The sequence below is a fragment of the Hevea brasiliensis genome, chromosome 12 (genome assembly GCF_030052815.1).
Source record: "Hevea brasiliensis isolate MT/VB/25A 57/8 chromosome 12, ASM3005281v1, whole genome shotgun sequence".
NCBI lineage: Eukaryota > Viridiplantae > Streptophyta > Magnoliopsida > Malpighiales > Euphorbiaceae > Hevea > Hevea brasiliensis.
Window position 1 is genome coordinate 4,284,140 of NC_079504.1, and position 11,318 is coordinate 4,295,457.

Sequence of the window (11,318 nt, forward strand, 5' to 3'; positions counted from 1 at the left end):
GTCTACACATTCATAGCAAGAGCCAGAAATGAGGTTTGAGCAACTTTTGCATAGAAGTTTATCCTCTTTTGGTTTCTCGGATAAGCTTAATGCATGCAAATGGTCAATTGTTGGTGGTTTGATTTTTTTCTGATTCTTGATCGCATTGTCTTCTGTTGTGTGCTGAAGCAAAGTGGACATTTCGTCTATGACCTCCTCCACATCAAATGACTCTTCGTCGACCAAGAGCTTCTTGACATTTCCAACATTATAATTGTGGTGCTGATCATTGGTGTCAAATTCGATGATGATGAGACGGGCCTTTCCATTACTCTCCAGCTGCACCAGTTTTTCTACATTGGCAGGATGAGAGAGCTGCGTGTTGATGACAACATTGATTCCTAGGCTGAGTTGAGTTGATGCGATTTGGATAACAGCTTCAAAAGGTAAATGTTGTGCAAGTTCATTGGGAACTTGGTATTTGGCTGACTTTGAGGAGGTCGTAAGGGGGAATTTTTGAAGAGCTTCGGCGACATCATTCTCACTGATGAGAGGGCATCGGAGGAATTTGGCCAATTCTTGAGATACTTTGCCGCCGTTGTTAGACTGGGATCCTGAATGATCTTCCATTGCTATGATCAATGGAAACTGAAAATTTTCCACTTTTATCATTGTGAAAATAGGAAAGTCGAAGGAATTCAAAGGTGATGAATGTGTCTATACTAATTACTAAGACATTGCAGCCCATTTTTATAATGACTATTGTAGGGCCTGTGTTTGGGACATAGAATCCTGTTATGCTTTCCTTCCCTTTTCAATATTATGTATTTGGGTAATTCCTTACTTGGACAACACCCAAATATAAAAGGAATAAAATCAAATGAAGAATTGAAATAGTTTATTTTGATGTCTATTGAGGGACGGTTCTAAAGCTTTAGTTAGTTATTTTATAATTTTCTTTTTTCAATGGTTCAAAATTTGAATCTTTGTTGTTGTTCCGTAAAGAAAAAAGAAAATTGTAGCTGTCATTTTAATTTGCAAGTTTCTGTAGCCGAATCTTGGTTGTTGCGTGAAGAGAACTCTCAACCATGGAACAGTATAATGAAATTCCATGCTTGCAATGAAGGAGCAATAGTATATCCTAAAGCCAGGGAGGAGGCAAGCATCTTCATCCGCCTGTAAACCCAAAAGCAATTCAAGAGCCTCGTTTGCTTTATTCTGACGCCAAAATAAGTAGAAAACACAAATTTTAATTTTTGTTTTTCAAAATCTTGGAAATGTTACTACAAATTGAGGCGTAAAAAAGCTGCAACTATACTATAAATAGGCATATATGTACACCCAAATTTATGAAAATAAATGTTTTAAATGAAAGAATAATCTAAACCAAAACATAAAGGGAATAAAATCAAACGAAGCATAGAAATAGTTTATTTTAATGTATGTTGGGGCATAAGTGTCACGACCCAAAATTCTGAGCCGTGACCGGCGTATAAGTTAAGTATTTTTAAATCATGCAAGCCTTATCAGAGTATCTTTAATAAATATATTATCACTTACTAATCCGTAAAAAAATAGATAAAATCCCAATAAACAAAACACTGAATAAATATCATAAATATTCCATAAGTAAACTGCGGAGTCTCTACAGATTTTAAATAAAAACTTAAACTATTCAATAAACTAAACTAATTATTAACCCGATGAAACATGAATTCAGGCATACCATGAGAAAAAAATCAAAGATTGTCCTTCTCCAAAAAATGGACTGAATATTTGAATCAGCTGCAGAATTCTACTAATCTGAAATAGATAATAGACAGAGAAAACGTGGTTTGAGCTAATGCTCAGTGAATGATAATTACAACATACAACAAAATAGGAATAGGCAGACGCTTGATTAATTTCACAATAAATTTTCTATTCAGTAAAATCATGCTTATACTCTCAAAATTATTAATAAAATAATTTCATAAAATATATATATAAAAGAAATTCATTCGATAAAATTTTATAGTACAGTACACCAGGGTGATGATACCCGATATCACCAAAGGCCAGATGGTAAGCGCGCTACCAGATATTAGATACATTCCTCCTCCTTCACAGATATCAATGCTTATGATACTAATGCAAACTATAAACTGCAATGATGCATGACTCGACAATGTAATCTAATGTCGTGATAGTCCACGCGGTTAGGGCAGATAATAGAAACAGATACTAGGCACAGGTACCAATTCAAAACAGAAAATCAATTTGTACAAATCAATCAAAATCAACAAAAATTTCAGATAGCAAATAATAACTGATAGTGCAATTCCAATAGTTTATTTCAATAATTTCAGAGAGTCATTAATATCAAATCAATTTCAAATAAATTCAGTATAACACATCAGTAAATTTTATAGTCAGATATTAATCAATATAAAGACACTAAAAGCCTGTTCCCATAATCCTAATGGCTCTAATATAGAGATAATTGACAAAATCAATTATTTAATCAAAATCGGAATAAAATTCAATAATAAAATAAAACTCTAAAAAATCACATGTAAAATAATTATTAAAATAATGATTTAAAATTTTATTTAATAACAAATTTAATGCTAAGAAATTTTAAAAGGGACTAAAACAGTGCCATGTATTATAATTATCACTCACCTGAAACCTCCAAGACAATAGTTATATTCAATGAAAGAGAGACAATTTCAGCCGACAGATTGCATATTCGAATCTCCTTGAAAATAGAATCTAAGGTGATGAATAGAGAAGTAAGAATTTATAGATTCTCTGCGCACATCAGATTATAAATCGTAAATTTATACATACATACATACATATATATATATATATATATAAAACAATAATGAAAGATGATGAAAATACCTGTTGAGAGTATTTGGTAGAAAAAGGAGGTCATAAACAGGCTTTGAGAGCAAAGTTTAGCAGAAATAGATGATTAGGGTATATATATTTTAAGAGTTCTATTAGGTATAGAATAAAATAAGAATTATTATTGAACTGGGTTGTTCAGATTATAGATATATATATATATATATATATATATAAGCAGGCCATTTCTCTTTTTTTTTTTAGATAATTATATTAAATTATTGTTAGCTAATTAAAATAAATAAATGGATAAAATTTTGGGTTTCCACATACTTCCCCCCTTAAAAAAATTCAGTTCCCGAATTTGAATAGACAAAATTCTAACCTGAAGAATCAAATAAGTGAGGATATTTGGCTCACATTTCAGATTCTGTCTCCCATGTGGCCTCACTACTTGAGTGATTATGCCATAAGACTTTGGCCAAAGCCACTTCCTTAGATCGGAGTTTCCTAATTTGTCGATTTAAAATCTTTACTGGTTGCTCCTCATATGACATATCATCCCTAAATTGTATGGTTTGAGGTTGCAAAATATGAGATGGATCTGGTAAATACTTCCTAAGCATAGAAATATGGAAAACTGAATGTACATGTGCAAAACCAGGTGGAAGGGCTAAACGATAAGCAACTGCTCCAATTCTCTCCAAAATTTCAATGGACCAACAAAACGAGGGCTAAGCTTTCCTTTCTTCCCAAACCTCATGATTGCTTTCATAGGAGAAACTCTCAGAAATACATGATCACCAACCATAAACTCTACATCTTTACGCTTAGGGCCAGCATAACTTCTCTGTCGACTTTGAGTAGTCAAAAGTCTATCACAAATTAGTCGAACCTTCTCTGAAGTTAACTGTATCAACTCTGGTCTTGTAAGCCTTCTTTCTCCAACTTCATCCCAACAAATTGATGACCTACATCTTCGACCATATAATGCCTCGTATGGAGCTATCTCTATACTTGCCTAATAATTATTATTGTAATCAAACTCCACTAAAGGCAAATGATGATCCTAACAACCACTAAAATCCGTAACACATGCACGAAGAATGTCCTCCAATGTCTGTATGGTCCTTTCTAGCTGTGCATCTATTTGGGGGTGAAAAGCAGTACTAAAGTCTACTTGTGTTCCCAAAGCTTCTTAGAATTGCTTCCAAAATCGAGAAGTAAACTGAGTACCATGATCAGAGACAATAGAAACTAGAACACCATGAAGACTAATAATCTTCTCTATATACAACTGTGCAAGTTTAGCAAAGTTATATTTAGTCTTCACAGGAAGGAAATGAGCAAATTTTTTCAATCTGTCCACTATCACCCAGATTGCATTGTAACCACCTCGTGTACTAAGTAAACCCATAACAAAGTCCATGGCAATGTGCTCCCACTTCCACTCGGGAATAGGCAACAACTGAAGTAACCTGGACGGTCTCTGATGTTCTGCTTTAACCTGTTGAAAAGTCAAATATTTAGCAACAAAGTCTGCAACATCCCTCTTCACGCCACCCCACTAATAATGCTCCCTTAAATCACGGTACATCTTAGTTGAACCTGGGTGTACTGTGTAAGCAGAATGGTGTGTCTCCTCCATGATTTCTCTTCTTAACTCATCAACACTGGGGACACAAAGTCTAGTGCCATAACGAAAAACTCCATCATCATTTAACATGAACCCTTGAACTTGGCCTTGATGAATACTATCTATAATCTTGCACAACTGAGAATCCCTCTTCTGAACAGCCTTAATTTGATCAATCAAGATAGGCCTAACTTGAAAATGTGCTAAGAATAATCCAGATACAATTTCAAACTCTACTCCCTGATCTAGCAACTCATGTAATTCACCAATCAGTGGCCTCCTATTGGTAGATATATGGGCTAAACTACCAGAAGACTTTCTGCTTAGGGCATCAGCTACCATATTAGCTTTTCCAGGGTGGTACTGTATGGTGCAATCATAATCCTTCAGTAATTCTACCAATCTCCTTTGCCTAAGATTAAGATCACGTTGGTCAAAGATGTATTTGAGACTTTTATGGTCAGTGAAGATTTCACAAGTCTCACCATACAAATAGTGCCTCCAGATTTTCAAAGTAAAAATTACTGCAGCCATTTCCAAATCATGAGTTAGATAATTCTGTTTATGTCTTTTCAATTGATGAGAAGCATATGCAATAATCCGTCTATGCTGCATCAAAACACATCCTAAACCAATCCTAGAAGCATCACAATACACTGCATAACCCCCTGATCTAGACGGAAGAGCTAACACTGGTGCTGTAGTTAAATGAGTCTTAAGCTCCTGAAAACTTTTTTCACAAGCCTTAGGCCACTGAAATTTCACATTCTTTTGTATCAACTTAGTTAAAGGTGTTGCAATATGAGAGAAGTCTTGAACAAACCGTTTATAATACCCTGCTAAACCCAAGAAACTATGAATCTCTGACACAGTTGTTGGTCTAGGCCAATGAAGCACTGCCTCAACTTTCTTCTTATCAACACACACCCCATCCTTAGACACTGTATGGCCTAGGAAAGCTATACTATCTAACCAGAACTCACATTTTGGGAACTTGGCATATAGCTTATGTTCTCGTAAGGTCTGAAGAACAATTCTCAAATGCTGCTCATGCTCCTCCTTACTCTCTGAGTATACTAGAATATCATCAATGAACACTATAACAAACTGATCTAAGAAATGTTTGAAAACTCTATTCATGAGATTCATAAAAGCGGCTGGAGCATTGTTAAGACCAAAAGGCATTACAAGAAATTCATAGTGTCCATACCTAGTCCTAAAGGTAGTCTTGAGTATGTCTTCTTTCTTAACCCTCAATTGACGATACCCAGATCGAAGATCAATCTTGAAGAAACACTTTGCACCTTAAAGTTGGTCAAACAGGTCATCTATGCATGGAAAAGGATACTTGTTACGCACAGTCACCTTATTTGATTGCTTATAATTAATGCACATTCTCAAAGACCCATCTTTCTTTCGCACAAATAACATAGGAGTACCCCATGGAGAAACACTGGGGCGAATAAACCCCTTATCTAGTAGGTCCTGTAATTGCTCCTTCAACTCCTTAAGTTCTGCAGGTGCCATAAGATAAGGTGGCATAGATTGAGCTCAGTTTTAAGAACTAAGTCTATACCAAACTCTACATCTCGCTTCGGGGGTAAACCTGATAAATCTTCTAGAAACACATCAGGAAACTCCTTAACCATTGCAACATTCTCCAAACCTACACCTTCTACCTGAACGTCTCTAATATAAGCTAGATACCCCTTACACCTCTTTCGCAATAATCGGCTAGCACTCACTGTTGAGATAAGATTGCTGGAGGCTATACTACAATCTCCCTGAAATTGAAATTCTGTCTCCTTAGGAATTTTAAAGAACACAACTTTACTATGACAATCCAATGAAAAGTGATAAGTGGCTAACCAGTCCATTCCTAAAATCACATCAAACTCAAACATATCCAAAGAAACAAGATCTGTAGCTAATTCCCTATCTCTAATTTGAACTATACATCCCCTATACACCATATCAGTTTCTATTGCATTCCCCATAGATGTTGATACTGATAAAGGATACTATAATAAAGTAAGTGGTGTAGTAAATCTCATGGAAAAGTATGGAGAAACAAAGGAATAACTGGAATCAGGATCAAATAGTACTCTAGCATAAAATGAGCAAATAGGAAGTGTACCTGTCACTACTGCATTAGATGCCTGAGCATCCTGCTGAGCTAAAGCAAAAACCCTAGCTTGACCTCTACCACCAGATGTCTATCCCTGAGTTTGAGTAGATCCTCTACCACCAGAACCTCTACCACTCTGACCACGACCACTAGAACCCTGACTTCTACCACTATACTATGAAACTAGCTGAACCTGAGAGGGAGCAGAATGTGCTGCCTGACCAGCACCCTGAGTTGTCCCACTAGTAGGAAAGTCATGTCTACGATGTCTCAGTTGTCCACAACCAAAGCATGCTATAATGACCTTCGGGTCGCCCATTTTTCTTAGAGAGATACCACTCACGAGCAACTCCCTTAAGCTAATTTTCTACCAAGATTACCATCCTAGCACTACTGTAACCTATAGTGTCATAACACCTCTCCATATCATCTAGAAAATCTAAGGGATCAGCTAATGCATCCTCTCCAGTGAACTCCTTTGGTTTTAGCTTGAGAAAGTCTGTAGAGTCAAGAAATTGAGCCCTATCCTGAGCTGGTGCTGAAATAGGGCCAACCACTGGTTGCTGTGGTTGAGTTGTAAGGTACTCAATTATAGTATTAACAGCACGATTCACTGCATGCAATCCCGCTGCCAAATCTGCCATAGTAACCTGACCAGCTCTAGGTGCTTGAGCTGTAGGAGATAATTGGAATGGTTGTGCCCCAGTCTTAGCCATAGGCGTTTGTTCAAATGTTTGATTAATAGTTTGAGGTGGTACCTACCTTGTTGGATCAATGTTTGCACCATAAAGACCCTTGGCCCTAGTTCTCCTCTTACGTTTAACAGACCCAGGCACCTATTCATTTTAATAAACAAGCAATAAATCTGAAAATGTGAGCCAAATTAAGACAGGTGAAAAAGTACGAAGGACATAGATATCTAAAGCAATGATAAACTGAAAAGATGTTAAGGATCTTACGCTCCACAAGTTTACTAGACCTCAACCGGGCTTTGATACCAACTTTGTCACGACGCAAAAATTTTGTGTCACAACCGATGCATAATTTAAGTAAACTTAAATCATGCAAGCCTTATCAGAATATCTTGAATAAATATATTGTCACTTACTAACCCTAAAAAAAATAGATAAAATCCCAATAAACAAAACACTGAATAAATATCATAAATATTCCATAAGTAAACTGCAGAGTCTCTACAGATTTCAAATAAAAACTTAAACTGTTCAATAATCTAAACTAATTATTAGCCCGATTAAACATGAATTCGAGCATACCATGAGAACAAATCAAATATTGTCCTTCTCCAGAAAATAGACTTAATATTTGAATCAGCTGCAGAATTCTACTGATCTGAAATAGATAACAGATAGAGAAAATGTGGTTTGAGCTAATACTCAGTGAATGATAATTACAGCACATAACGGAATAGGAACAGGCTGACGCTTGATTAATTTCACAATAAATTTTCTATTCAATAAAATCATGCTTATGCTATCAAAATTATTAATAAAATAATTTCATAAAATATATATAAAAGAAATTTATTCGATAAAATTTTATGGTACAGTACACCAGGGTGATAATACCCCACATCACCAAAGGCTAGATGATAAGCACGCTACCATATATTATATACATTCCTCCTCCTTCACAGATATTAATGCATATGATACTAATGCAAACCATAAACTGCAATGATACATGACTCGACAATGCAACCTAATACCGTGATAGTGCACACGGTGGGGCCAGATAACAGAAACAGATACTGGGTACAGGTGCCAATTTAAAACAGAAAATCAATTTGTACAAATCAATCAAAATCAACAAAATTTTTAGATAGCAAATAATAACTGATAGTGCAATTCTAATAGTTTATTTCAATAATTTCAGAGAGTCAATAAGATCAAATCATTCTCAAATAAATTTAGTGTAACACATCAGTAATTTTTATAGTCATATATCAATTAATATAAAGACACTAAAAGCCTGTTTCCGGAATCCTAATGGCTCTAATGCAGAGATAATTGACAAAATTAATTATTTAATCAAAATCGAAATAAAATTTAATAATAAAATAAAACTATAGAAAATCACATGTAAAATAATTGTTAAAATACTGATTTAAAATTTTATTTAATAACAAATTTAATGCTAAGAAATTTTAAAAGGGACTAAAACGGTGCCATGTACTATAATTACCACTCACTTGGAACCTCCAAGGCAATAGTTATATTCAATGAAAGAGAGACAATTTCAGCTGACAGATTGAATATTCAAATCTCCTTGAAAATAGAATCCAAGGTGATGAATAGAGAAGTAAGAATTTATAGATTCTCTGCGCACATCAGATTATAAATCGTAAATTTATATATATATATAAACATATAACAACAATGAAAGATGATGAAAATACCTGTTGAGAGTATTTGATAGAAAAAAGAGGTGATAAACAGGCTTTGAGAGCAAAGTTTAGCAGAAAGAGATGATTAGGGTATATATATTTCAAGAGTTCTATTAGGTATAGAATGGAATAAGAGTTATTATTGAACTGGGTTGTTCAGATTACAGATATATATTTAATTTCAAAAATAATATATATATGCAGGTCATTCAATAAAATATTTCTTTTTTTTAGATAATTATATTAAATTATTGTTAGCTAATTAAAATAAATAAATTGATAAAATATTAGATTTCTACAATAAGGTTCTTAGGTGTTTTATAATTTTTTTAATCATTTAAATTTAAGTTTAAATATAAATTTATCAAGTGAGTGATATACTTTCAATCACTAATAAATCAAATTAGAATTATACATATTTATTGAATTCACATATATTTTTATTTATTATTTTTAACTTATATTTTATGTAAATTATCTTATATATAATAAGAGATGTATATAATTTTGGGCTGAGAGAATTTGGTCGAGTTGCTAATTCATTCTATTATTTTTTAAAGAGTGTTTGATTTAATTTATGAAAATCAGATGTGTTTAGTAAAAAATAATTTATAAGTGTATTTATTATTAAAATGACTAAAAAGATATTAAATGAAATTTATGATAAAATTTTAAAAATTAAAAAGAAATAATACAGTAAAATATTTAATTAAACTAGTTTATAAGTATATGACTTATAAGCACCAAAATAAAAAGTTGAGTCCCTCAACGAATTATTTTTTTTTAATTTATAAATTCAACTTATATGTCTAAAAATTATTATAAACAAATAAATTAATTTTTTTAAAATATTATAAGTTAATTTAACCAACTTATAAGTTAAGGTAAACACATTTATATTTAGACTTTTTGACTTTTCAAAGCTTAGTTTTGACTTTTCATTATCCACATGTTGTGTGTTCCTTCATCGCCTACAATCCACGTGGCATGAGTTTTCGCATTTTTAGAAGTGACGAAATATATACATACATAGTGAAACTGTGGTTCCATCAAAATGAATAAATTGAATAATAAATTATTAAAAATTTAACACATAGGGTAATATTATATAGTTATTGAAAAAATTGTTTGATCATTTTTCTTTTTGGAATCCATTTCTATATTTACAGGATTCACTGTTATTTATATTTTAATTTTTTTATTACCTATATAAAATCACTATTATTAGATATAATTTTCCCTAAAAGTGACTGCTTTATTATGTTGCCCATGACAACAACATTAGCATTTGTTATTCATGGTTATTTGATTTTTTTTTAATTTTTAAAAGTGTAAAAATTGAGTTTTTTTTTTAATTTATCCATTTTAAAATTTATTAATTTATAATCTATAAATAATTGCTTAGTTTATTAAATTGGCATCAAATGAAAAAACACACCATTTTATTTTATTTTATTTTATTTTTAAAAAATGGTTTTGAAGAGACCATAATCTTAAACTAGTCTAAGACAAGTCTATCCACCTTTTTTTACTATTCAAAATCTTAATTAAAATTAATTATATCTAAAAAAGAAAACTTTTTTACTATAATATATTGATGATAATAAAATCTCTATAAAATGATTTTATATTTTTTTTTCAAAGAATAAAAATATTTTATATTTTAATTCTGATAAACAGTATGAAAGTATATTTGTAAAAAGAGAAGGAAATTATATATAATTAATTTATTATATTAATATATAAAAAAATATAAAACAAGTTTTCAACTTTAATTTATGCATTGGATAAAAATCATAGTTTACGCTTTGTTTATGCTCGATGCCTGGTCCAGCGCACCAAGAGAGATTCCGCTTTGTGTGCTTGAACAAGAGGCTGGGAATACACTGTAATTCTTTTAATTAAATGAATAGAGAGACTGGAAGTTAAATTAGAAGAAGAAGCCCACACCCAAAAAAAAATGTTACAGGAATTTTTTTTCTTCTAATTTTCATTACAAAATATAGCTACATACATCTAGGGAAGCAAATATATATATGCAAGACCCAATATCTACAAACGAAAAAAAAAAAAAAAGAAGAAGAAAGAAGGAAAACAAACCAGATCATCCTCCCATACGCAATAAACTCAGAAAACTTGGCTAAACCTCCTGCTATAGGTATAATCGGCGCCTAATTAATCCTATAATCACATTTGGTCAAAATATACCTAGCAAGATCGGAAAATTCTTCTTGGCTTATATACCCATCTCCGTTTGCGTCTGCATGATGGAGTGCTCGAAAAACTCGCCAGCTCGCAAAAAGAGAACCTAGCTTGCTGAAGATATTCTTCAGCTC